The sequence below is a fragment of the Sphaeramia orbicularis genome, chromosome 18 (genome assembly GCF_902148855.1).
Source record: "Sphaeramia orbicularis chromosome 18, fSphaOr1.1, whole genome shotgun sequence".
NCBI classification, from domain to species: Eukaryota; Metazoa; Chordata; class Actinopteri; order Kurtiformes; family Apogonidae; genus Sphaeramia; species Sphaeramia orbicularis.
In genome coordinates, this window is record NC_043974.1 from 6739306 (window position 1) to 6762317 (window position 23012).

Below are 23012 nucleotides of genomic sequence, written 5' to 3' on the forward strand. Positions count from 1 at the left end.
CTCACCCCGGAGCCCTAACTCTGGCTCTGGAGCCTGGAGCCTGGAGCCTGGAGCCCGGACCCTAGAGCCCGATGCCCGGAGCCTGAAGAGAAGAGCAAGTAGCCTGGAGCCTTGAGCCTGGAGCCCTGAGCCTGGAAATGACACAGAGTCCGGAGCCTGGATTCTAGAGCCCGGAGCATGGAAGTGACTCCGTTCCAGGAGTCTGGAGCCCAGGACATGGAACCCCAAGCATGGAACTTACCCCGAGTCCAAAGCCTGGAGCCTGAAGCCTGGAGACCGGATTTTGGACCTGACCCAATGCCCGGAGCCTGGAGGCTGGAGCCTGATGGGCAGAGCATGGAATAAACCCCGAACCTGACACCTGGGTCCTGGAGCCCAGAGTCTTTAACTGATCCCGAGCCCAGAGCCTTGAGCTTTGAGCCTGGAGCCTAAAGCATGGAGCGTGGAGCCTGGAGCCTTGAGCCCTGAGCGCAGAGTCTTGAGACCAGAGCTTAAAGACTGGAGCCCGGAACCCTGATACTCGAACTGAGCCCGAGCCCGGAGAAAAGAACCCTGAGCCTTGAACTGACCATGAACATGGAGCCTTGATCCCTGAGCCTGGAGCCCGAACCCTGGAACTTACTCCAAGCCTGGAGCCCGTAGCATGGAGCTGTGTGCCTGGAGCCTGGAGCCCAAAGCCTGGAACTGACCTTAAGTCTGGACCTTGGAGCACAGAGCCAAGAAATGACCACAAGACCAGGAGCCCTGTGCCCAGAACATGGAGCGTGGAGCGCGCAGCCTGGAACTTACCCCGAGCACGGAACCTTGAGCCAGGACCCTGGAGCCCAGAGACTGGAACTGACCCCGAGCCTGGAGCCTGGAGCTTGGAGCCTAGAGCCTGGAGCCTGGAGCCTGGAGCCTGGAGCCCGGAGCGTGGAAATGACCCTGTTCCAAGAGCCTGGAGCCCAGGGCGTGGAACCCCGAGCATGGAACTTACCCCGAGCCCGAAGCCTTGAGCCTGAAGCCTTGAGAACGGAACTTGGACCTGACCCAATGCCTGGAGCCTGGAGGATGGAGCCCAAAGGACAGAGCATGGAATACACCCCGAACACGAAACCTGGGTCCTGGAGCCCGGAGACTTGAACTGATCCCGAGCCCGGAGCTTTTAGCCTGGAGCTGTGAGCCTAGAGACTGGAGCCTAGAGCCTGGAAGAAGACCCCGAGCCCAAAGCCTGGAGCCCGGAGCCCGGAGCCGGAGCCTGGAGCGTGAAGCCGTGAGCCTGGAGCCGTGAGCCTTGAGCCTGGAGACTGGAACTGACCCCAAGTCTGGACCTTGGAGCCCGGAGCCTAGCAATGACCACAAACCCGGAGCCCTGCGATGGGAACATGGAGCATGGAGCGCGGATTCTGGAACAAACCCAGAGCACCGAACCTTGGTTTGAAGGCTTGAGCCCGGAGCATCGAGCCGGGAGCCCGAAGCCTTGTAAAGACCCCGAGTCAAGAGCTTGGAGCCTGAAGTCTGGGGCCCGGAAATGACCCCGTGCCTGGAGCCCGGAGCCCGGAGCCTGGATCCTGGAGATTAGGTTTACAGCTTCAGATGAGGAAAGGTCCCAAAGCCTCTCTTAAAGTGAAACGCTCAAAAATGACATTTACTGTTTTATCGTTATCCAGCTCAAGATGACAGAAGAACCGGAGGTTAAAAAAGGGGTTAGGCTAACCGGTGTTCTGTCTTTGGAAAAATAACAATGTCCCACACAGGCTGGAAAAAAGACAGAGTCCACACCGTCCACCAGCCGTCCCTGTCTAACCCTGACAAGGGTCAGTGCGACATTTCCCAGTGTTCTTCCACGTCCATGCACGCCAGTGTGCAGCTTTAAGGGGGTTGGAGGAAAGAGGGAGAGAGAGAGTGAGAGAGAACGAAAGACAAAGAATCAGGACCATGGACAGAGTTCTTCCACTAGTGTGTAGCTGCAATGTAAGGCAGCATTCCATTTCCACGGGGTGGATTGAAAAATGCCAGAACCAAGTGTGAAACTTCAAGGATGCTGGAGAGAAGAGAGGGGGAGACAGACAGTCTCCAGTCTTCAGATTCCGGGCTCCCTGCTCAAGGCTCAAGGCTCCGCCCTCAAGGCTCCGGGCTCAAGGCTTCGGGCTTATTGTAACTACTATTCTCCGGGTTCAAGGCTAAAGGCTTCGGATTTTGGGTTAGTTCCATTCTCCGGGTTCCAGGCTTCAGGCTCCAAGCTTCGGGCTCTGGGTCAGTTCCAGGCTCCGGGCTCCAGGTACCGGGCTCCAGGTACCGGGCTCCAGGTACCGGGCTCCAGGCTCCCTTTTCGGGGTTATTTCGAGGCTCCGGTATCTAGGCTTTGGACTCGGTGTCAGTTCCAGGCTCCAGGCTCCAGGCTCCAGGCTCCAGGTTCAGGGCACCAGGTTCACGGTTCAAGACTCTGTGCTCTAGGATCCGGGATCGGGGTCAGTTCTAGACTCTGGGCTCAAGGCTCCGGGATCAGGATCAGTTTTTGGCTCCGGGCTCCGGTTTCCAGGGTCCTGGCTCCAGGCTCCAAGCTCCTGGCTCCAGGCTCAAGGCACCAGGCTCCAGACTCTAAGCATCAGCCTCCAGGCGCCGCGCTCCTTCCTCAGGGATCCTGGCTTTGGGCTCAGAGTATGTTCCTGGCTCCAGGCTCAAGGCTCCAGGTTTTAAGCTCCATATTTCAGGCTCAGTTCCCAGCTACAGGATCTATGCTCAAGGCTCGTGACTTTGCGTTCCAGGCTCCAGGCACCTTGCTCTAGGCTCAAGGCTCCGGGATCCAGGCTCAAGCCTCGGGGTCAGTTCCACTCTCCGGGCTCAATACTCCAGGCTCAAGGCTGAGGGTCAGTTCATGGATCCAATCACCAGACTCTCGACTCCAGGCTCCATGCTTCAAGCTCTGGGCTACAGGCTATAGGCTCTAGGCTCAGGGTCATTTCCAGGATCCGGCCTCCATGCTTAAGGCTCTTGGCTCAAGGCTCTGGGCTCAGTGTCAGTTCCAGGCTCTGGGCTCCCCGCTCAAGGCTCCAGGCTCCGGGCTCCAGGCTCCAGGCTCCAGGCTCCAGGCTCCAGACTCCAGGCTCCAGGCTCATGGCTCTGGTTATGGGGTCCGTTCCAAGTTCTGGTCTCCAGGTTTTAGGCTCCCCATTTCGGGTTTGGGGTAAGTTCCAGGCTCCAGGCTCCGAAGTCCGGGATTGTTGCTATGCGTTCCTGGCTCCAGGCTTAAGGCTCCAAGCTAAAAGCTCCAGGCTCGGGGTAAGTTCCATGCTCCGGGCTCAAGGCTCCAAGCTCAAGGGTCGGGATCAGTTCAGGGCTCTTGGCTCTGGGCTCTGGGCTCTGTGCTCCGGGCTCCCTGCTCCAGGAAACAGGCTCAAGGTTCAAGGCTCCATGTTTGGGGTCATTTCCAGGCTACGGGCTCCAGGCTCCGGTCTCGTTTTCGCTTCCAGTCTATAGGGTCCGGGCTCCTAGGGCTGGGCTACGGGCTACAGGATCACCTCAATTACCAGACCCCTCGGTGAACCCATGTAACACACACACATATGTGTGTATAAACAGCTGATTTGTCAGTATTCTCTTTTAATAGACAACAGTACATGTACATAACTGTGAAATAACTACTTTTGTCACACTCTTTGCTCTCTCTCTTAGATTTCATTTTGTAGTGTTTCACACGAAAAGAAGCTGTTTTGGTCACTTTGAGACTAGGATGTTTTTTTTTCTCAAAGAAAACTTCATGAACTGAAAAGACTCGAACAAAATAGCAATAAACCAATTATTTTTGACTTATTCGTTTTCCTTCTTTTCTGAGTAGAAGAGGCAAAAATTTCATTTTTGAGCGTTTCACGCGATAAGAAGCTGTTTTGGTCACACTGATACTAGGATGCTTTTTAGCTGAACTGAAACGAAGCAAAGTTGGCTAACAATGGAACTGTAGATGATTAAGATATGAGATATATGCTAAGTTGTGGTTTACTGCTGATGAACGGGGTTATATATGTTTATCTATGTTTCTATGTGGTTTAACTGCTGGTTAGCTGGTTTATATGTTTCTTTCTGGTTTAACTGCTGGTTAGGTGGTTTATATGTTTCTTTCTGGTTTAACTGCTGGTTTACTGGTTTATCTATGTTTCTATCTGGTTTAACTGCTGGCTGCTTTGTGCATCTCCTCTCACGCTTTGCACATCATTGTTTTCACGTAATTTACGTTGTGTATGGATCACACACACACACCCCCAACCTGCTATATGGAATTTATACATCATAATGTACATGTGTTTGCGTCTCTGCTCAGTCAATGAGCCGCCCAAACCCGACCCCCAAATAAAGTGTCCACAGTAACCCGCCGATTTGCGCCGCACTAATTTCTTTGAATAGGATGGTGAGGAAGATAAAATATATGACGTAACTAAAACAAATACTGAAGTAAACTATACTATAACTAAGCATTCAGAAAAAAATGATAACTAATAAAAACTAGCAAGCATGCTCTGAAAACTAATTAAAACAAACTGAATTAGAGAAAAAAAAAGTAAAAACTAAATAAACCTAATCCAGAAATCCAAAACTATTCTAACTTTGCTTCCAGGCTCCTGGCTCCATGCTCCCGGCTCAAAGCTCCAGGCTCAAGGCTCATTGATCCGGGCTCAGGATCAGTTCCAGGCTCCGGGCTCAAGGCCCCAGGTACCGGGTTCGGGGTCAGTTCCAAGCTCGAAGCTCCGGGCTCCAGGCTTGGCAATACAGAATCCAGGCTCCGGGCGCTGGGTCAGATTCAGGCTCCGGGCTCCGGGCTCCGGGCTCCATTCTTTGGTTCAGTTCATGTCTCGAGGTTTCTGGCTCCATGCTCCAGGCTCCGGGCACCAGGCTTTGGGCTCGGGGTCTTTTTCCAGGCTCCAGATTCCAGGCTCTAGGCAGCAAGCTCCAAGCTCCAGGCTCTGCGCTCATGGCTATGGGCTTGTGAACAGTTCCAGGCTCCAGGCTCTGTGATCCAGGCTTTGACCTCATGTCTTTTTCCAGGCTCCAGATTCAAGGCTCCTTGCTCCACGCTCAAGGCTCCAGGCAGGCGGGCCGGTTCCGAGTTCTGGTCTCCTGGCTTCAGGCTCCAGGCTTCTGGCTCGGTGTAAGTTTCATGCTTGGGGTTTCATGCCCAGGGCTCCAGGCTCCAGGCACAGGTTTTTTTCCAGGCTCCGGGCTCCAGGCTTTGGGCTCGGGGTCTTCTTCCAGGCTCTAGGCTCCAGTCTCTAGGCTCACAGCTCCAGGCTAAAAGCTCCAGGCTCCGGGCTTGGGATCAGTTCAAGTCTCCGGGCTCCAGGACCCAGGTTTCGTGTTCGGGGTGTATTCCATGCTCTGTCCTTTGGGCTCCATCCTCCAGGCTCAGGGCATTGGGTCAGGTCCAAGTTCCATTCTCCAGGCTTCAGGCTCAAGGCTCCGGGCTCCAGGCTCCTGTTTCTGAGCTCAGGGCTCAGGGCTTGGGGTCAGTTCCATGCTCTGGGCTGCAGGCTCCAAACTCTAGGCTAGGGCTCAGTTCCAGGCTCCGGGCACCGGGCTCCAGGCTCCAGGCACCACGCTCCATTCTCCAGGCTCCAGGCTAGAGGCTCAAGGTTCCAAGCTCCAGGCTACGCGCTCCATGCTGAGGGCTCGTGGTAAGTTCAAGGCTCCAGGCTCAAGGATCAAGGCTCCAGGCTCCATGCTCCAAACTCCGGGTCAAGGCTCCAGGTTCCTTGCTCAGGGTCATTTCCTGGCTCCGGGCTCCAGGCTTAAGTCTTCAGTCTCCATTCTCCGGGCTCAGTGTCTGTCCTAGGCTCTGGGCTCCAGGCCCCAGGTTCTGAGTCAGTTCCAAGCTCAATGCTCCGGGCTCCAGGCTCCGCAATCCAGGCTCCTGGCTCTGGGTCAGTTCTAGGCTCCGGGCTCCAAGCTCCATTCTCGTGTTCAGTTCCACTCTCGAGGTTCCTGGCTCCAGGCTCCGGGCTCCGGGCTCCGGGCTCCGGGCTCCAGGCTCCAGGCTTTGGGCTCGGGGTCTTCTTCCATGCTCCAGACTCCAGGCTCTAGCCTCCAGCCTCCAGCCTGGAGAATGGAGCTTGGAGCCTCCAAGCTCCATGCTTTGCACTCCAGGCCATGGGCTCGTAATCAGTTCCAGGGTCCGTGCTCCAGACTCCAGGCTCAGGGTTCGGGGTCAGTTCCAGGCTCTTGGCTCAAGGCTCTGCGATCCAGGTTTTGTGCTCGGTGTCTTTTTCCGGGCTCCAGAATCCGGGCTCGGGTTCAGCTCCGGGCTCCGGGCTCCGGGCTCCGGGCTCCGGACTCCGGGCTCGGTAATACAGGATCTGCACTCGAGGCTTTTGACTCTGGGCTCAGGACTCCGGATTTTGGGTCAGTTCAGTTCTCTGGGTTCAAGGCTCCAGCCTCTAGACTCATGGTCAGATCCAGGCTCCTGGCACCGGGCTCCACGCTCCAGGCTGTGGGCTACAGGCTCAAGATTCAAGGCTCCAGCCTCAAGGCTCCAGGGTCCAAACTCAAGGGTCCTGGCTCCATGTTCTGGGTCAGTTCCAAGCTCCGGGCTACAGGCTCAAGACTCCAAGCTCCATGCTCAAGGCTCAAGGCTCCGGGTCAGTTCCAGAATCTAGGCACCGGGCTCTTGACTCCAGGTTCAAGGCTCCATGCTTCAAGCTCTTGGCTCCAGGCTCCTGGCACCAGGCTCAAGGCTCAGGGTCAGTTCCAGGCTCCGGGCTCCAGGCTTCAGGCTCCGGGCTCCCGGGTCTGCACTCAGTGTCATTTCCAGGCTCCGGGCTCCGGGTTCCAGGCTCCGGGCTCCGGGCTCCGGGCTAAGGGCTCAGGGCTCAGGGCTCAGGGCTCATGGCTTCAGGCTTCAGGCTCCAGGCTCCAACCTCCAAGCTCCAGGCTCCATGCTCCAGGTTCCAGGCTCCACACTCCAGGCTCTGGGCTCCGTTCTCCAGGCTCCTTTCATGGGGTCAGTTCAACGTTCTTGGATCCAGGCTTCACGTACCAGGCTTCGGGCTTTGGGTAAGTTCCAGGTTCCGGGTTCCACACCCTGGGCTCAAGGCTCCGGGGACAGGGTAATTTCCAGTCTACGGGCTCCAGGCTTTGGGTCTTCTTCCAGGCTCCATGCTCCAGGCTCAGAGCTCCAGGCTCAAAGCTCATGGCTCCAGGCTTGGGATCACTTCAAAGCTCCGGGCTCAAGGGCCCAGGTTCCGGGTTGGGGGTCAGTTCCAAGCTCGAAGCTCCGGGCTCAAGGCTCCGCAATCCAGGATCCAGGCTCCGATTTTTGGGTCAACTCCAGGCTCAGGGCTCCAGGCTTAATTTTCGGGTTCAGTTCCAGTCTCGAGGTTCCTGGCTCCAGGCTCTTGGCTCGAGGCTTTGGGCTCGGGGTCTTCTTCCAGGCTCCAGGCTCCAGACTCCAGGCACCAGGCTCCAAGCTCCAGTCTCCAGGCTCCAAGCTCCAGTCTCCAGGCTCTGTGCTCCTGATCAGTTTCAGGCTTTGGGCTCAAGGCTCAAGGTTCAGGGTTTGGGATCAGTTCCAGGCTCCTGGCTCCAGGCTCCACGATCCAGGCTCTGGGCTCAGTGTCTTCTTCAAAGCTCCAGGCTCCAAGATCCACGCTCCGGGCTCTTGGCTCGTGATCAGTTCGAGGATCTGGGCTCCGGGCTAGAGTCTTAATGCTCTGGGCTCTCGGCTCCGTGCACCAGGATCTGTGCTCCAGGCTCACGGCTCCAGGCTCCAGGCTCCAAGCTCCAGGGTCGATTCTCCAGGCTCCAGACTCTTGGTCAGTTCCAGTTCATGTGCTCCATGCTATAGGTTCCAGACTCCAGGCTTGGGGTTATTTCCAGGCTCCGGGGTCTGGGCTCCAGTCTCCAGGCTCAAGGCTCAAGGCTCCAAGCTCCTGGTTCTGATCTCAGGGCTCCGGGCTCAGGGTCAGATCCATGCTCTGGGTTCCAGGCTCCAGGCTCTAGACTCAAGGCTCTTGGTCAGTTACAGGTTCCAGGCTCAAGGATTTGAGCTTCAGGCTCCCAGCTCCATGTTCCAGGCAACATGCTCGGGGTCAGTTCCAGGCTCCGGGCTTCAGGCTCCAGGCTAAGGGATCCAGGTTCCCTGCTCAGTGTCAGCTCCAGGCTCCAGTCTCCGGGCTCCAGGCTTCAGACTCCGGGCTCGGGGTCAATTCCAGGCTCTGGGCTCCAGGCTCAAGGCTATAGGCTCCAGGCTCATGTCATGAGGTCAGTTCGAGGCTCCGGGCTCCAGGCTCCAGGCTCCAGGCTCCAGGCTCCAGGCTCCAGGCTCCAGGCTCCAGGCTCCATTCTCCAGGCTCAAGGGTCAAAGCTCAAGGCTCCATGCACAAGGCTCGTGGCTCAAGGCTAAAGACTCTGCGCTCCGTGCTCCGGGCCTGTGGTCAGTTCCAGACTCCGTGATCAAGGATCCAGGATCCGGACTCGTGGTTAGTTCTTTGCTCCGGACTCCAGGCTATAGGCTCCAGGCACCAGGCACCAGGCACCAGGCTCCAGGCTCTTTTTTCAGGGTCAGTTCCAGGCTCTGGGCTCAAGGTTCTTTGCTCGGGGTCAGTTCCAGGCTCCTGGCTCATTGCTCAAGGCTCGGGGTCAGTTCGAGGATCTGGGCTCCGGGCTCAAGTCTTTAAGCTGTGGGCTCTAGGCACCATGCTGCAGGCTCCGTGCTCCAGTCTCTAGGCTCCAGGCTCCAACATCCAGGTTCCAGGCTCTTGGTCAGTTCCAGGCTCCGGGCTCCAAGCTCCAGGCTCTGCGCTCAAGGCTCCGGACTCGTGATCAGTTCCAGGCTCCATGCTCCAGGTTCCGGGTTCGGGGTCAGTTCAAGACTCCGGGCTCCGGTGTCCAGGCTCCCCGATCAAGGATCCAGGATCCAGCCTCATGGTTAGTTCTTTGCTCCGGGCTCCAGGCTCCGGTCTCCACGCTCCGGGCTCCAGGCTCCAGGCTTAGACTCCGGCCTCCAGGCTCAAAGCTGTGATCTAATGGCTCTATGTTCCGGGCTCAAGGCTCCAGTTTCGGGGTCAGTTCCAGGCTCCGGACTCATGGCTCGGGGTCAGTTTGAGTATCTGGGCTCCGGGTTCAAGTCTTTAAGCTGAGGGCTCTACGGTCCATGCTCCAGGCTCCATGCTCCAGGCTCAAGGCTCCAGGCTCCAACCTCCTGGTTCCATGTTTCAAGCTCCAGGTTCATGGTCAGTTCCAGGCTCCGTGCTCCAGGCAATAGGTTCCAGACTCTGGGCTCAGGGTCAGTTCCAGGTTCTTGGCTCAAGTCTCCAGGCTCCACGCTCCAGGCTCCGGGCTCCGGGTTCCCGGCTCCGGGCTCCGGGCTCAGGACTCCTGGCTCCAGGCAAGGGGGCCGGGTCCAAATTCCGGTCTCCCGGCTTCACGCTCCAGGCTTCTTGCTCGGGGTAAGTTCCATGCTTGGGGTTTCACGCACAGGGCTCCAGGCTCCAGGCTCGGGGTTTTTTCCAGGCTCCTGGCTCCAGGCTTTGGGCTCAGTGTCTTCTTCCAGGCTCAAGGCTCCAGGCTCAAGGCTGCCGGCTCCAGTCTCAAAGCTCCAGACTCAAAGCTCCATGCTCTGGGCTCAGGATCAGTTCAAGGCTCCAGGCTCCAGGACCAAGGTTTCAGGTTATGGGTGTATTCCATGCTCTGGCCTGCGCTCTCCAGGCTCCGGGCATTGGGTCAGGTCCAAGTTCCGGTCTCCGGGTTTCAAGCTCGGGGTAAGTTCCATGCTCGGGGTTCCACGCCCTGGGCTATAGGCTCTGGGAACGGTGTCATTTCCACGCTCCTAGTTCAGGAATCCAGGCTCCAGGCTCCGGACTGGGGGTCTGTTCTCGGCTCCTGGCTCCGGGCTCATGGCTCCAGGCTCCAGGCTCCTGGCTCCAAGCTCTTGGAACGTAGTCATTTCCACGCTCCGAGCTCAAGAATCAAGGCTGCAGGCTCTTGACTCGGGGTCAGTTCCAGGCTCCGGGCTCCAGACTTCAGGCTCCAATCTCACGGCTCAATGCTCCGAGCTCCAGGCACCAAGCTCGGGGTCACTTCCAGTCTCCGGACTCCATGCTCCAGGCACGGGGATTTTTCCGGCCTCCAGATTCGAGGGCTCAAGGCTCTTTACTCGGGGTCAGTACAAGGCTTTGGGCTCCCGGCTCCAGGCTCCCGGCATGCTCATGACTCCATGCTCCGGGCTCCAGGGTCGAAGATCAAGGTTCTCTTCTCTGTGTCAGTTCCAAATTCCGTGCTCCATGCTCCATGTTCCTGGAATAGGGCTCTGGGCTCAGGGTCCTTTCTTGGCTCCAGGCTCCAAGATCCGGACTTAAGGTCAGTTCCAGGCTCAGGGCTCCAGGGTCACGGCTCCATGCTACGGGCTCCAGGCTACGGGCTCCAGGCTTGGGGTAAGTTCGAGGGTTCGGGCCCCAGGCTCAGTGATCAAGGCTCCATGTTCACGGTCAGTTCAAGGCTCCGGTTTCTTTTCTCCGGGCTCGAGGTCAATTCGAGAATCTGGGTTCCAGGCTCCAGTCTTTAAGCTCAGGGCTCTAGACTCCGTTCTCTAGGCTCCATGCTCCAGGCTCTTGGCTAGAGGCTCAAGGCTCCAGGCTCCAGGCTCCTGACTCCAGGCTCCAGACTCCGGGCTCGAGGCTCCATGCTTCAAGCTCTTGGCTCCAGGGTCTTGGTCAGTAACAGGCTCCGTGCTCCAAGCTACCAGCTCCAGACTCCAGGCTCCAGATCAGTTCCAGGGTCCGGGCTAAAGGATCCAGGCTCCGCGCTCCAAGCTCCTGGTTCCAGGCACCAGGTTCCTTGCTCCGGGTCATTTCCATGCTGCGGAGTCCGGGCTCCAGGCTCCATGCTCCATGCTCTAGGCTCGGGGTCAGTTAAGGGCTCCAGGTTCCAAGCTCCAAGTTCCAAGCTCCAAGCTCCAGGCTACATTCTCCGGTTTCCAGAATCCCGGCTTGGGTTAAGTTCCAGGCGCCGGGCTCAGGGCTAAAGCCTCCTGTCTCCAGTCTTCAGATTCCAGGCTCCCTGCTCAGGGCTCAAGGCTCCGCCCTCAAGGCTCCGGGCTCAAGGCTTTGGGCTTATTCTTACTTCTATTCTCCGGGTTCAAGGCTTCGGGCTTTGGGTCAGTTCCATTCTCCGGGTTACAGGCTTCAGGCTCCGGGCTTCGGGCTCTGGGTCAGTTCCAGGCTCCGGTCTCCAGGTACCGGGCTCCTGGCTCCCCTTTCGGGGTTATTTCAAGGCTCCGGTATCCAGGCTTTGGACTCGGTGTCAGTTCCAGGCTCCAGGCTCCAGGCTCCAGGCTCAGGGCACCAGGCTCCAGGTTCAAGACTCCACACTCTAGGATCCGGGATCGGGGTCAGTTCTAGGCTCTGGGCTCAAGGCTCCGGGATCAAGGTCAGTTTTTGGCTCCGGGCTCCGGTTTCCATGGTCCGGGCTCAAGGCTCCAAGCTCCAGGCTCCTGGCTCCAGGCTCAAGGTACCAGTCTCCAGACTCAAAGCATCAGCCTCCAGGCGCCGCGCTCCTTCCTCAGGGATCCTGGCCTTGGGCTCAAGACTCCAGGTTTTAGGCTCCAAATTTCAGGCTCAGTTCCCAGCTACAGGATCTATGCTCCAGGCTCGTGACTTTGCGTTCCAGGCTCCAGGCACCTTGCTCTAGGCTCAAGGCTCCGGGATCCAGGCTCCAGCCTCGGGGTCAGTTCCACTCTCCGGGCTCAAGACTCCAGGCTCAAGGCTGAGGGTCAGTTCATGGATCCAGTCACCAGGTTTTAGACTCCAGGCTCCATGCTTCAAGCTCATGGCTCCAGACTATAGGCTCCAGGCTCAGGGATATTTCCAGGCTCCGGCCTCCGTGCTTCAGTCTCCGGGCTCAAGGCTCTGGGCTCAGTGTCAGTTCCAGGCTCTTGGCTCCCCACTCAAGGCTCCAGGCTCCGGGCTCCAGGCTCCAGGCGTAAGGCGTAAGGCGTAAGGCTCCAAGATAAAACCTCCAGGCTCGGGGTAAGTTCCATGCTGCAGGCTCAAGGCTCCAAGCACAAGGGTCGGGATCAGCTCCGGGCTCCGGGCTCCGGGCTCCAGGCTCCATGCTTCAACCTCTTTGCTCCAGGCTCAAGACTCGGGGTCAGTTCCAGGCACCGGGCTCAAGGCTCCAAGTTCAAGGCTCCATGCTCCAGGCTTCATTCTCTCTGCTCCATGAAACAGGCTCCAGTCTCGTGGCTCCCCGTTCCAGGTTCCAGGCTCAAGGTTCAAGGCTCCATGTTTGGGGTCATTTCCAGGCTATGGGTTCCAGGCTCCGGTCTCGTTTTCGCTTCCAGTCTAAAGGGTCCGGGCTCGTAGCGCTGGGCTACGGGCTCCAGGATCACCTCAATGGCAAGAACCCTCGGTGAACCCTTGTACCACACACTTCAGCACTGTTTGCGGTGGACCCGAGAACGGTGAAATTCTAGGCCCGGAAAGAACTGCACCCATCAAAAAACCATGTGGGGAAAAAATAGATAAATTTAAAAAAAAAAAAAAAAAGAAGAAGAAGAAATTGACTTAGATTACATTTTTTAGTGTTTCACACGAAAAGAAGCTGTTTTGGTCACTTTGAGACTAGGATTTTTTTTCTTCAAAGAAAACTTCATGAACTTGAACAAAACAGTTATAAACCAATTATTTCTTACTTGTTTTAAGTGTTTTCCTTCTTTTCTGAGTAGAAGAGTCAAAAATGTCATTTTTGAGCGTTTCACGCGATAATAAGCTGTTTTGGTCACTTTGAGACAAGGATGTTTTTTGTCAAGCAGAACTTCATGAACTGAAAAGACTCGGGAAAAAAACAGCCATAAACCACATATTTCTGACTTGTTTTTAGTGTTTCCCTTCTTTTCTGAGTAGAAGAGGAAAAAATGTAATTTTTAAGCGTTTCAGACGTTAGGAAATTTTTTTGGTCACTTTGAGAAGAGAATTTTTTTTTTTCTCAAGCAGAACTTCATAACTCTAGAAGACTATGACAAAAAAAGCCATAAACCACTTATTTCTGACTCGTTTTTAGTGTTTTCTTTCTTTACTGAGTAGAAGAGGTAAAAATGTCATTTTTGAACGTTTCAGGCGATAAGAAGCTGTTTTTGTCACTTTGAGACAAGGATGTTTTTTCTAAAGCAGAACTTCATGAACTGAAAAGGATTTGAACAAAACAGCCATAACCCACAAATTTCTTACTTGCTTTTAGTGTTTTTCTTCTTTTCACAGTAGAAGAAGCAAAAATGTCATTTTTAAGCGTTTCAGACGATATGAAGCAGTTTTGGTCACTTTGAGACTAGGATGTGTTTTTTTCTCAAAGAAAATGTCATGAATCTAGAAGACTATGACAAAAAAGCCATAAACCACTTGTTTCTGACTTGTTTTTTGTCTTTTCTTCCTTTACTGAGTAGAAGAGGAAAAAAATGTCATTTTTGAGCTTTTCAGACGATAAGAAGCTGTTTTTGTCACTTTGAGACAAGGATGTTTTTTCTCAAGCAGAACTTCATGAACTGTTAAGGATTTGAAATAAAATGCCATAAAGTACTCATTTCTGACTCTTGTTTTTTTTTTTTTTTTTTTTATTATAGCGTTTTTCTACTTTTCAGTGTAGAATAGGCAAAAATGTCATTTTTGAGCGTTTCAGACGATAAGAAGCTGTTTTGGTCACTTTGAGACAAGGATGTTTTTTCTCAAGCTGAACTTCATTATCTGATGAGACTTGAACAAAACAGCCATAAAACATTTATTTCTGACTTGTTCTTAATGTTTTCATGCGTTTCTGACCATATAGGTGAAAATGTCATTTTTGAGCGTTTCAGACGATAAGAAGCTGTTATTGACACTTTGAGATAAGGATGTTTTTTTCTAAAGGAAAACTTCATGAACTGATAAGACTATGACAAAACAGCCATGAAACACTCATTTCTGATTTTTTGTTAGTGTTTACCTTCTTTCTGAGTAGAAGAGAAAAAATTTCATTTTTGAGCGTTTCCGACGATAAGAAGCTGTTTTTGTCTTTGTGAGACAAGAATGAGATGCCATAGCACATTGACAAAACAGCCATAAACCACTTTTTTCGGACTTGTGTTCTTAATTTTCTGACTAGACTGGTAAAATTTGATTTTGAGCCTTTCGCGCAAGCTGAAAGGCTGGTCACTTTTGACACTAGGATTTTATTTCTCAAGTCAATCATTTCTTCATCATTTTTCCGTTGACAAACAGCCATAAACCACTCATATTCTTTCGTGTTTGTAGAGTTTCTTGCATTTCTAAGTAGAGAAGGAAACAATGTCATTTTGATCGATTCACACGAAAATAAACGCTTAGAAACAAGGATTTTTTTTTTTCTCAAGCAGAACTTCATGATACCACTTTGACAAAATAGCCACTTATTCTTTACTTGTTTTTAATATTTTTCTTCTTTTCTGAGTAGAGCCAGTAAAAATATCATTTTTGAGCGTTTCACTTCAAGAGAAACTGGGGACTTTTCAATTTTTTCAGCCTTTGTCTTACTTTGTTATTTTTTTCAAAGATAGAACTCTGGTTGGCCTAACCCCCTTTTTTTTCTAACCACCGGTGCTTTTCCTCACCTGGAGCTGGACACCTAATCTCCTGGCCCGGTCTGACTCTTTTTTTTTTTTTTTTTCTCGTCTCGCTCCCCGTCTCTTCCTTCCAGCATCCTTAAAGTAGCACACTGAGTTCTGTCATTTTTCAAACTACCCCAGTGGAGACGGAAGTCTTATCCACACTGAACCAAACCCAGGCGTTAGAACTCTGCTCCTCCTCCTCCTCTGACTTTTTTTATCCTTAAAGCTTCACACTTGGTTCTGGCATTTTTCAAACCATCCCGTGGAGATGGAATGCTTCCTTACATTGCATCTACACACTAGTGGAAGAACTCTGTCCATGGTCCTGATTTTTTGTCTTTCTTTCTCTCTCGCTCTCTCTCCCTCTTTCCTCCAACCCCCTTAAAGCTGCACACTGGCGTGCATGGACGTGGAAGAACACTGGGAAATGTCGCACTGACCCTTATCAGGGTTAGAACGGGACGGCTGGTGGACGGTGTGGACCCTTTCTTTTTTCCAGCCTGTGTGAGACATTGTTATTTTTCCAAAGACAGAACACCGGTTAGCCTCACCCCTTTTTTAACCTCCGGTTCTTCTGTCATCTGGAGCTGGAAAACGATAAAACAGTAAATGTCATTTTTGAGCGTTTCACTTCAAGAGAAGCTGTGGGACCTTTCCTCATCTGAAGCTGGAAACCTAATCTCCAGGATCCAGGCTCCGGGCTCCAGGCACGGGGTCATTTCCAGGCTCCAGACTTCAGGCTCCAAGCTCTGGACTCGGGGTCTTTACAAGGCTTCGGGCTCCCGGCTCCCGGCTCGATGCTCCGGGCTCCAGGCTTCAAACCAAGGTTCGGTGCTCGGGGTTTGTTCCAGGCTCCGCGCTCCAGGCTCCATGTTCCCTGCGCAGGGCTCCGGGTTCGTGGTCATTTCTAGGCTCCGGGCTCCAAGTCCGGACTTGGGGTCAGTTCCAGTCTCCAGGCTCAAGGCTCACGGCTCCAGACTCACGGCTTCACCCTCCAGGCTCTGGACTCCAGGCTCCGGGCATGGGGTCAGTTCAAAGTTGTGGGATCCATGTTTCAGCCTCCAGGCTTCTGGCTCGGGGTAAGTCCCAGGCTCCGGGTTCGTCCAGGCTCCGGGTTCCACGCCTTGGGCTCAAGACACTGGGCACGGGGTGATTTCCAGGCTCCGGGCTCCAGGCTTTGGGCTTTGCTGTTCTTCTAGGCAAGGTTATTATTCTTAACGAAAATGAAGGAAATGACGAAAACTAAATTGAAAAAACATTTTCGTCAACTGAAATAAATAAAAACTCTAATTAAAAGAAAAAAAAAAAAGATAACTAACTGAAACTGTATTGTGTGGTTACAACACTAACTAAACGTATAAAAATTATGTATAAAATTCCCTTCGTTTTCGTCTTTGTAAATGTCGGATTGATATCAAATTGATTTATTTCGCTCCAGCAGTTTGAGCTAGCAGCACCATACACAGTCTGTTATGTCTGGTCACTTGTGGTTTCCAGTCGTCTTCTGGTCCCCACTTTACCTGGAACATACAGACTAAAGCTGGGACACAGCAGCACAGTCCTGTCTTGGATTTGCTTAGTGATGAGATGGGTCGTTTTTTTTGTTGTCTTTTTTTGCGCTCACTGTATGTGCGCGTGATTGACAGAGACAGAGTGGAGCTAAACGACAGAGTCAGTGTTGAACTAGCATCCAGGTAAAAACTGGAGAGATTATCACCATGAAAAGGCCTTCCAAGACCTTAACTGCACAGTTTATAAGAGGAGAAAAGAGGAGGATGAAAACTAATCCAATTACAGATGCATGGAACCTGTTATAATATTAAAAAATGTTTGATGTTACTAGCTACAGCTAGCTGAACTGAAACGAAGCAAAGTTGGCTAACAATGGAACTGTAGATGATTAAGATATGAGATATATGCTAAGTTGTGGTTTACTGCTGATGAACGGGGTTATATACATTTATGTATGTTTCTATCTGGTTTAACTGCTGGTTAGCTGGTTTATATGTTTCTTTCTGGTTTAACTGCTGGTTAGCTGGTTTATATGTTTGTTTCTGGTTTAACTGCTGGTTTACTGGTTTATCTATGTTTCTATCTGGTTTAAACTGCTGGCTGCTTTGTGCATCTCCTCTCACGCTTTGCACATCATTGTTTTCACGTAATTTACGTTGTGTATGGATCACACACACACACAACCAACCTGCTATAGGGAATTTATACATCATAATGTACATGTGTTTGTGTCTCTGCTCAGTCAATGAGCCGCCCAAACCCGACCCCCAAATAAAGTTTCCAGAGTAACCCGCCGATTCACACCGTACTAATTTCTTTGCATAGGATTGTAAAATAAATGACATAACTAAAACTAATACTGAAGTAAACTAAACTATAACTAAGCATTCAGAAAAAAATGATAACTAATAAAAACTAGCAAGCATGCTCTGAAAACTAATTAAAAGTAACTGAATTAGAGAAAAAAAAGTCAAAACTAAATAAACCTAAATATAATTAAAAATCCAAAACTATTCGAACTTCCAGGCTCCTGGCTCCATGCTCCCGGCTCAAGGCTCATCGCTCCGGGCTCAGGATCAGTTCCAGGCTCCGGGCTAAAGGCCCCAGGTACCGGGTTCGGGGTCAGTTCCAAGCTCGAAGCTCCGGGCTCCAGGCTTGGCAATACAGAATCCAGGCTCCGGGCTCTGGGTCAGATCCATGCTCCAAGCTCCGTGCTCGAGACTCCGGGCTCCAGGCTCAGGGTCAGTTCCATGCTCTGGGCTGCAGGCTCAAACCTCTAGGCCAGGGCTCAGTTCCAGGCTCCGGGCACCGGACTCCAGGCTCCACGCTCAAGGCTCCACGCTTCAGGCTCCAGGTTCCAAGCTCCAGGCTCCATGCTCCAAACTCCGGGTCAAGGCTCCAGGTTCCTATCTCAGGGTCATTTCCTGGCTCCGGGCTCAGGGCTCAGGGCTTTTGGCTCCGGTCTCCAGGCTCCAGGCTCAGTGTCAGTTCTAGGCTCTGGGCTCCAGGTTCCAGGTTCTGAGTTCGGGGTCAGTTTCAAGCTCAATGCTCCGGGCTCTGGGCTCCAGGCTCCGCAATCCAGGCTCCAGGCTCTGGGTAAGTTCTAGGCTCCGGGCTCCGGGCTCCAATCTCTTCTCTCCAGGCTCCGGGCTTCGGGCTCTAGGGTCCGGGCTCCAGTCTCCAGGCTCCAGGCTCCAGGCTCCAGGCTCCAGATCCAGAGTTAGGGCTCCGGGTTGAGGCTCAGTTCCAGGGTTCAGGTTAGGGCTGAGGCCAAGGTTAGGGCTCCAGGCTCGGGCTCAGTTCCATGATTAGGGTTAGGGCTCAGTTCCAAGACCAGGGTTAGGGCTCCGGGCTTAGGCTCAGTTCCAGGGTCAGTGTTAGGGCTTTGGCCAGGGTCAGGTTTAGGGCTCCGAGCTCGTGCTCAGTTCCAGGCTCCAGGCTTAAGGCTCAAGGCTCTAGGCTCTGGGTTCCAGGCTCCAGGCTCAAGGCTCCAGACTCCACGCTAAAGGCTCCAGGCTCCGTGGTCAGGGTCATTTCCATGCTCTTGGCTCCAGGCTCAAAGCTCTGGGCTCAGGGTCAGTTCCAGGCTCCGGGCACCGGGCTGCAGGCTCCAGATTCAAGGCTCCATGCTCCATGCTCTGGGCGCTGGGCTCCAGGCTCCATGCTCAAAGCTCTGTGCTCTCTGCTCCGGGCTCAGGGCTCCGGGCTCCGGGCTCCAGGCTCCATGCTCCAAGCTCCGTGCTCTCTGCTCCGGGCTCAGGGCTCCAGGCTCCGGGCTCCAGGCTCCATGCTCCAAGCTCCGGGCTCCAGACTCCGGGCTCCAGGCTCAGGGTCAGTTCCAGGCTCTGGGTTCCAGCCTCCTGCGTCTAGGCTCTGCACTCAAGGCTCCAGGCTCAATGCACGGGGTCATTTTTAGGCTCCGGTCTCCAATGTCCGGACTTGGGGTGAGTTCCAGGCTCCGGGCTCCGGGCTTCAGGCTCCAGGCTCAGGGATCCAGGTTCCCGGCTCAGTGTCAGTTCCAGGCCCCAGTCTCCAGGCTCCAGGCTTCAGACTCTGGGCTCGGGGTAAGTTTCAGGCTCTGGGCTCCAGGCTCAAGGCTCCAGGCTCCAGGCTCCACTCATGGGGTCAGTTCGATGCTACGGGCTCAAGGCTCCAGGTTCCAGGCTCCAAGCTCGTGGCTCAAGGCTCAAGACTCTGCGCTCTGTGCTCCAGGCCTGTGGTCAGTTCCAGACTCCGTGATCAAGGATCCAGGATCTGGACTCGTGGTTAGTTCTTTGCTCCAGGCTCCAGGCTCCAGGCTCCCGGCATCAGGCTTAGACTCCAGGCTCCAGGCTCCAGGCTCCAGGCTCTTTTTTCAGAGTCAGTTCCAGGCTCTGTGCTCAAGGTTCTGTGCTCGGGGTCAGTTCCAGGCTCCGGGCTCATGGCTCAAGGCTTGGGGTCAGTTCGAGGATCTGGGCTCCGGGCTCAAGTCTTTAAGCTGTGGGCTCTAGGCTCCAGGCTCTGTGCTCCAGTCTCTAGGCTCCAGGCTCCAACATCCAGGTTCCATGCTCAAGGCTCCAGGCTCTTGGTCAGTTCCAGGCTCCGGGCTCTAAGCTCCAGGCTCTGCGCTCAAGGCTCCAGACTCGTGATCAGTTCCAGGCTCCAGGCTCCAGGCTCCAGGTTCCGGGTTCGGGGTCAGTTCAAGGCTCCGGGCTCCAGTGTCCAGGCTCCGTGATCAAGGATCCAGGATCCAGCCTCTTGGTTAGTTCTTTGCTCCGGGCTCCAGGCTCCAGGCTTAGACTCCGGCCTCCAGGCTCAAAGCTCTGTGCTAATGGCTCTATGCTCCGGGCTCCAGGCTCCAGTTTCGGAGTCAGTTTCAGGCTCCGGGCTCATGGCTCGGGGTCTTTTTTTTTTTTTTTTTTATAATTCAAGTTTTTATTAGAGTTTTCACTTGGATCATGACATTCATACAGTGTTGCTTAATAATAACAATAACATTGAGGGCTTCTGTACATACATGAAAAAAAAACAAAAAAAAACAAACAAAACTACAAGGCGTGGAAGATCTTAAAGAAAAGAAAAAAATAATAATAATAAAAAAATAAAAATGATAATTAATTAATTAATTAATTAATTAATTAATTAAATACATGAGGGAAGTAGTTCAACTCTCATCCTGCTGACTCTCAGTCATAGTTATGTAAGACCAGAATGAGTCCCAAACTGGTGCTGTGGTTTTATCCCTGTTATTGATCTTATGAAGCATACATTCATATGAAGCAGTCTTTATCATCCTATTGACCCATTCTTTAAACTGTGGGGCTTTAGGTATTTTCCAGTGTTTAAGAATATAATCCTGACGGCTACTGAAACCCCAACCATAATAACAGAAAATTTTTCATTTGATACATTTGCTATCTGTCCTTTTTCACCCAGTAAACACAGCCTTGGACAAAGTGGCACAGTTCTGTCCAACCAATTATTTAGAGTATGAATTACAACTATCCAGAAACGTTTGATGATTGGACATTCCCACAAACAGTGGATCAGAGTACCATTATCATTTTGACATTTCCAACACATTGAGTTATTCATCAGACCTAATCTATTCAGTCTTACAGGTGTCCAATAATATCTTTGTAATATTTTATATTGTGTAAATTTACCTTTACCTTCCTTTAAAAATTTACCACATTGTGAAATTATTTTCGTCCATTCCTCATTCCCAGAGATAACCCCAATGTCTTTTTCCCATAAAACCTTCAGACTGTTCAGATCAGGACTGAGTGCGTAATTCATTCGTCTATAAAATATTGACGCTCTATGATGGTGAGGTGGTAAAACCAAATACTCCAATATATGGTTATCTTCAGTTTGCCGATGTAGTGACATGATACAGTTCCTTATCTGAAGATATTTCCAGAAATGTTCCTTTCCTTTTAGTTTATATTTACTCAGTAGACATAAACACTTCACCATTATACAAATTGTCCAGTGTACATATTCCATGGTTGTGCCAACTCTTCCAATAGATTGGACTTTTACCAATACAAATTACAGGATTTTGTCACAAGGACAAATATAGTTGTTTATAATGAGATAATTTAAGCATTTTGTGCATCTTCATCCAAACTTCCTTTGAATGCAACATGATAGGGCTGGAAATTCTAGCTGAACTTTGAGAGAGAAGCTCTATGGGTGTGAAAGGAAAAGACAAAGATTTTTCTATAATGGCCCAATCTAAATGATACTGGTCAGTCCAATGTAAAGACAGTTTCACCATCTCAAAGGAGATATAATACAGTCTTGGGTCAGGTAAGCCCAATCCACCCTTGTCCCTGGGTAAACATAGTTTAGTTAGCTTGATCCTGGGCCTTTTCCCTTCCCAGAGAAACTCCTTAACTAGTGTGTCATATTGATTAAAAATGGAAGGGGGCACTGTTACTGGCAGCATCATAAGAGGATAATTGAACTGTGGTGAAACCACCATTTTAATTACATTTACTCTCCCCCACAGTGTCAACCTTATTTTATTCCACTTATCCAAATTAATTTTTATTTTTCGTAAGATTGGAACAAAGTTTAAATTTGGCATTTCCTCCACCTCCCTACATATTTTAATTCCTAAATATTTCATTCCCTTTGGTATCCACTTCAAACCAAATTTTGTCATTATATCTTCACTACTAATCGCAGATATTGGCATTGCTTCGGATTTTGTCCAGTTAATTTTATATCCTGATACATCTGAGTAGGATTGTATTGTATCCATCAAGTGGGGTATTGAATGATTTGGGTCTTTCAAGAGGACCAAAATGTCATCTGCATAAAGCAGCAATTTGTGTTGTTTATCACCTCCCTCTATACCTCTTATTTCTGCATTTCCTCTTATGTTGACTGCCAGTGGTTCCAAAAAAAATGTTGAAAAACAAGGGTGAGAGAGGACACCCCTGTCTTGTAGCTCTCTTCAGACTAAAGAAGGGCGATATTACACCATTAGTTATTACCGATCCCTTAGGATTACTATATAAGATTTTTACCCATGTAATAAATGCAGATGAAAACCCAAAATTTGACAAGGTTGCAAATAAAAAATCCCACTGGACCCGGTCAAATGCCTTCTCTGCATCAAGGGAGAGGGCAACAATAGGACTATTGTTCTCTCTATTCAGACTTATTAAGTGCAGTAGTCTTCTCATATTATCTGTTGATGATCTATTTTTCATAAAGCCTACTTGATCTGTGTGAATAATACCTGGCAAAACTTCCTCTAAACGAGTCACTAAAATTTTGGTCAAGATTTTACAGTCTACATTGAGTAAACTTATAGGTCGATAATTTGAGGGTTGTAATGGATCCCTATCCTTTTTTGGGATGACTGTTATTAAAGCCTCATCGAAAGTTGGTGGAAGAAATTGTAAAACAAATGCTTCGTTATATACTTCTTCTAAAACTGGGGCTAGGATATCTATGAACTGTTTATAGTATTCTATAGGGAACCCATCTAACCCAGGAGATTTCCCATTCTTCATACCTAATATAGATTTTCATATTTCTGTTTCTGTCACAGGACCATCTAACAGTTTTATCTGATCAAAAGATAACTTAGGCAGGTCCATATTAGTAAAAAAAAGTCTGTTAATGCTTTAAAATTGGGGTATGTATCAGGTGTATAAAGTGCCTCATAATATTTTGTAACACCTCATTAATTTGTTTAGTGTCAGTCACTGTTATATTACCTTTTGTAATGGCTGGTATTAAATTACAGGAGTTACGCTGCTTTAACTGATTGGCCAGCAACTTGCCTGTTTTTTCCCCTTCCTCATAAAAGGATGTCCCTAACCTGAACATTGCATATTCTACTTTTTATTATATATTTCCTGAAGTTCGAATTTAAGTTTGCAAATGTTTTGATATAGCTGGTTTGAAAGATTGTCTGCTAGATCCCTTTCATGTGTCCTAATTTTAAATTCCATTTCTTTTATCTTACTCATATCTTCCCTTTTCTTTTTAGATGCATATGCTATAATTTTCCCTCGAATATAAGCTTTAGATGCTTCCCATTCTTTTGATTTCCTGTCGGTGCTGCCTGTATTTATTTAAAAAAATGACTGCAATTCTTCTTTTAATAGTTTGTTAAGAGCCTCATTGGATAATAATGACGTATTCAATCTCCATCTACCTTTTCTCTCAGTGTTATTATTTATATCGATACCCAGCTCTACAGCTGCATGATCAGATAAGGCTATTGCATTAATTTTACAATATGCAACTTGCTTGGTAATATTACTTGATATTAGAAACATATCAATTCTAGAGTAGGATTTATGACAGTGAGAGAAAAAGGTATATTCTCTTTCACGTGGGTTTATCAACCGCCAGATGTCCACTAAACTATTATCTTCACTTAACATGTGTATAGCAGCTCTGTCTTTGGGTATTG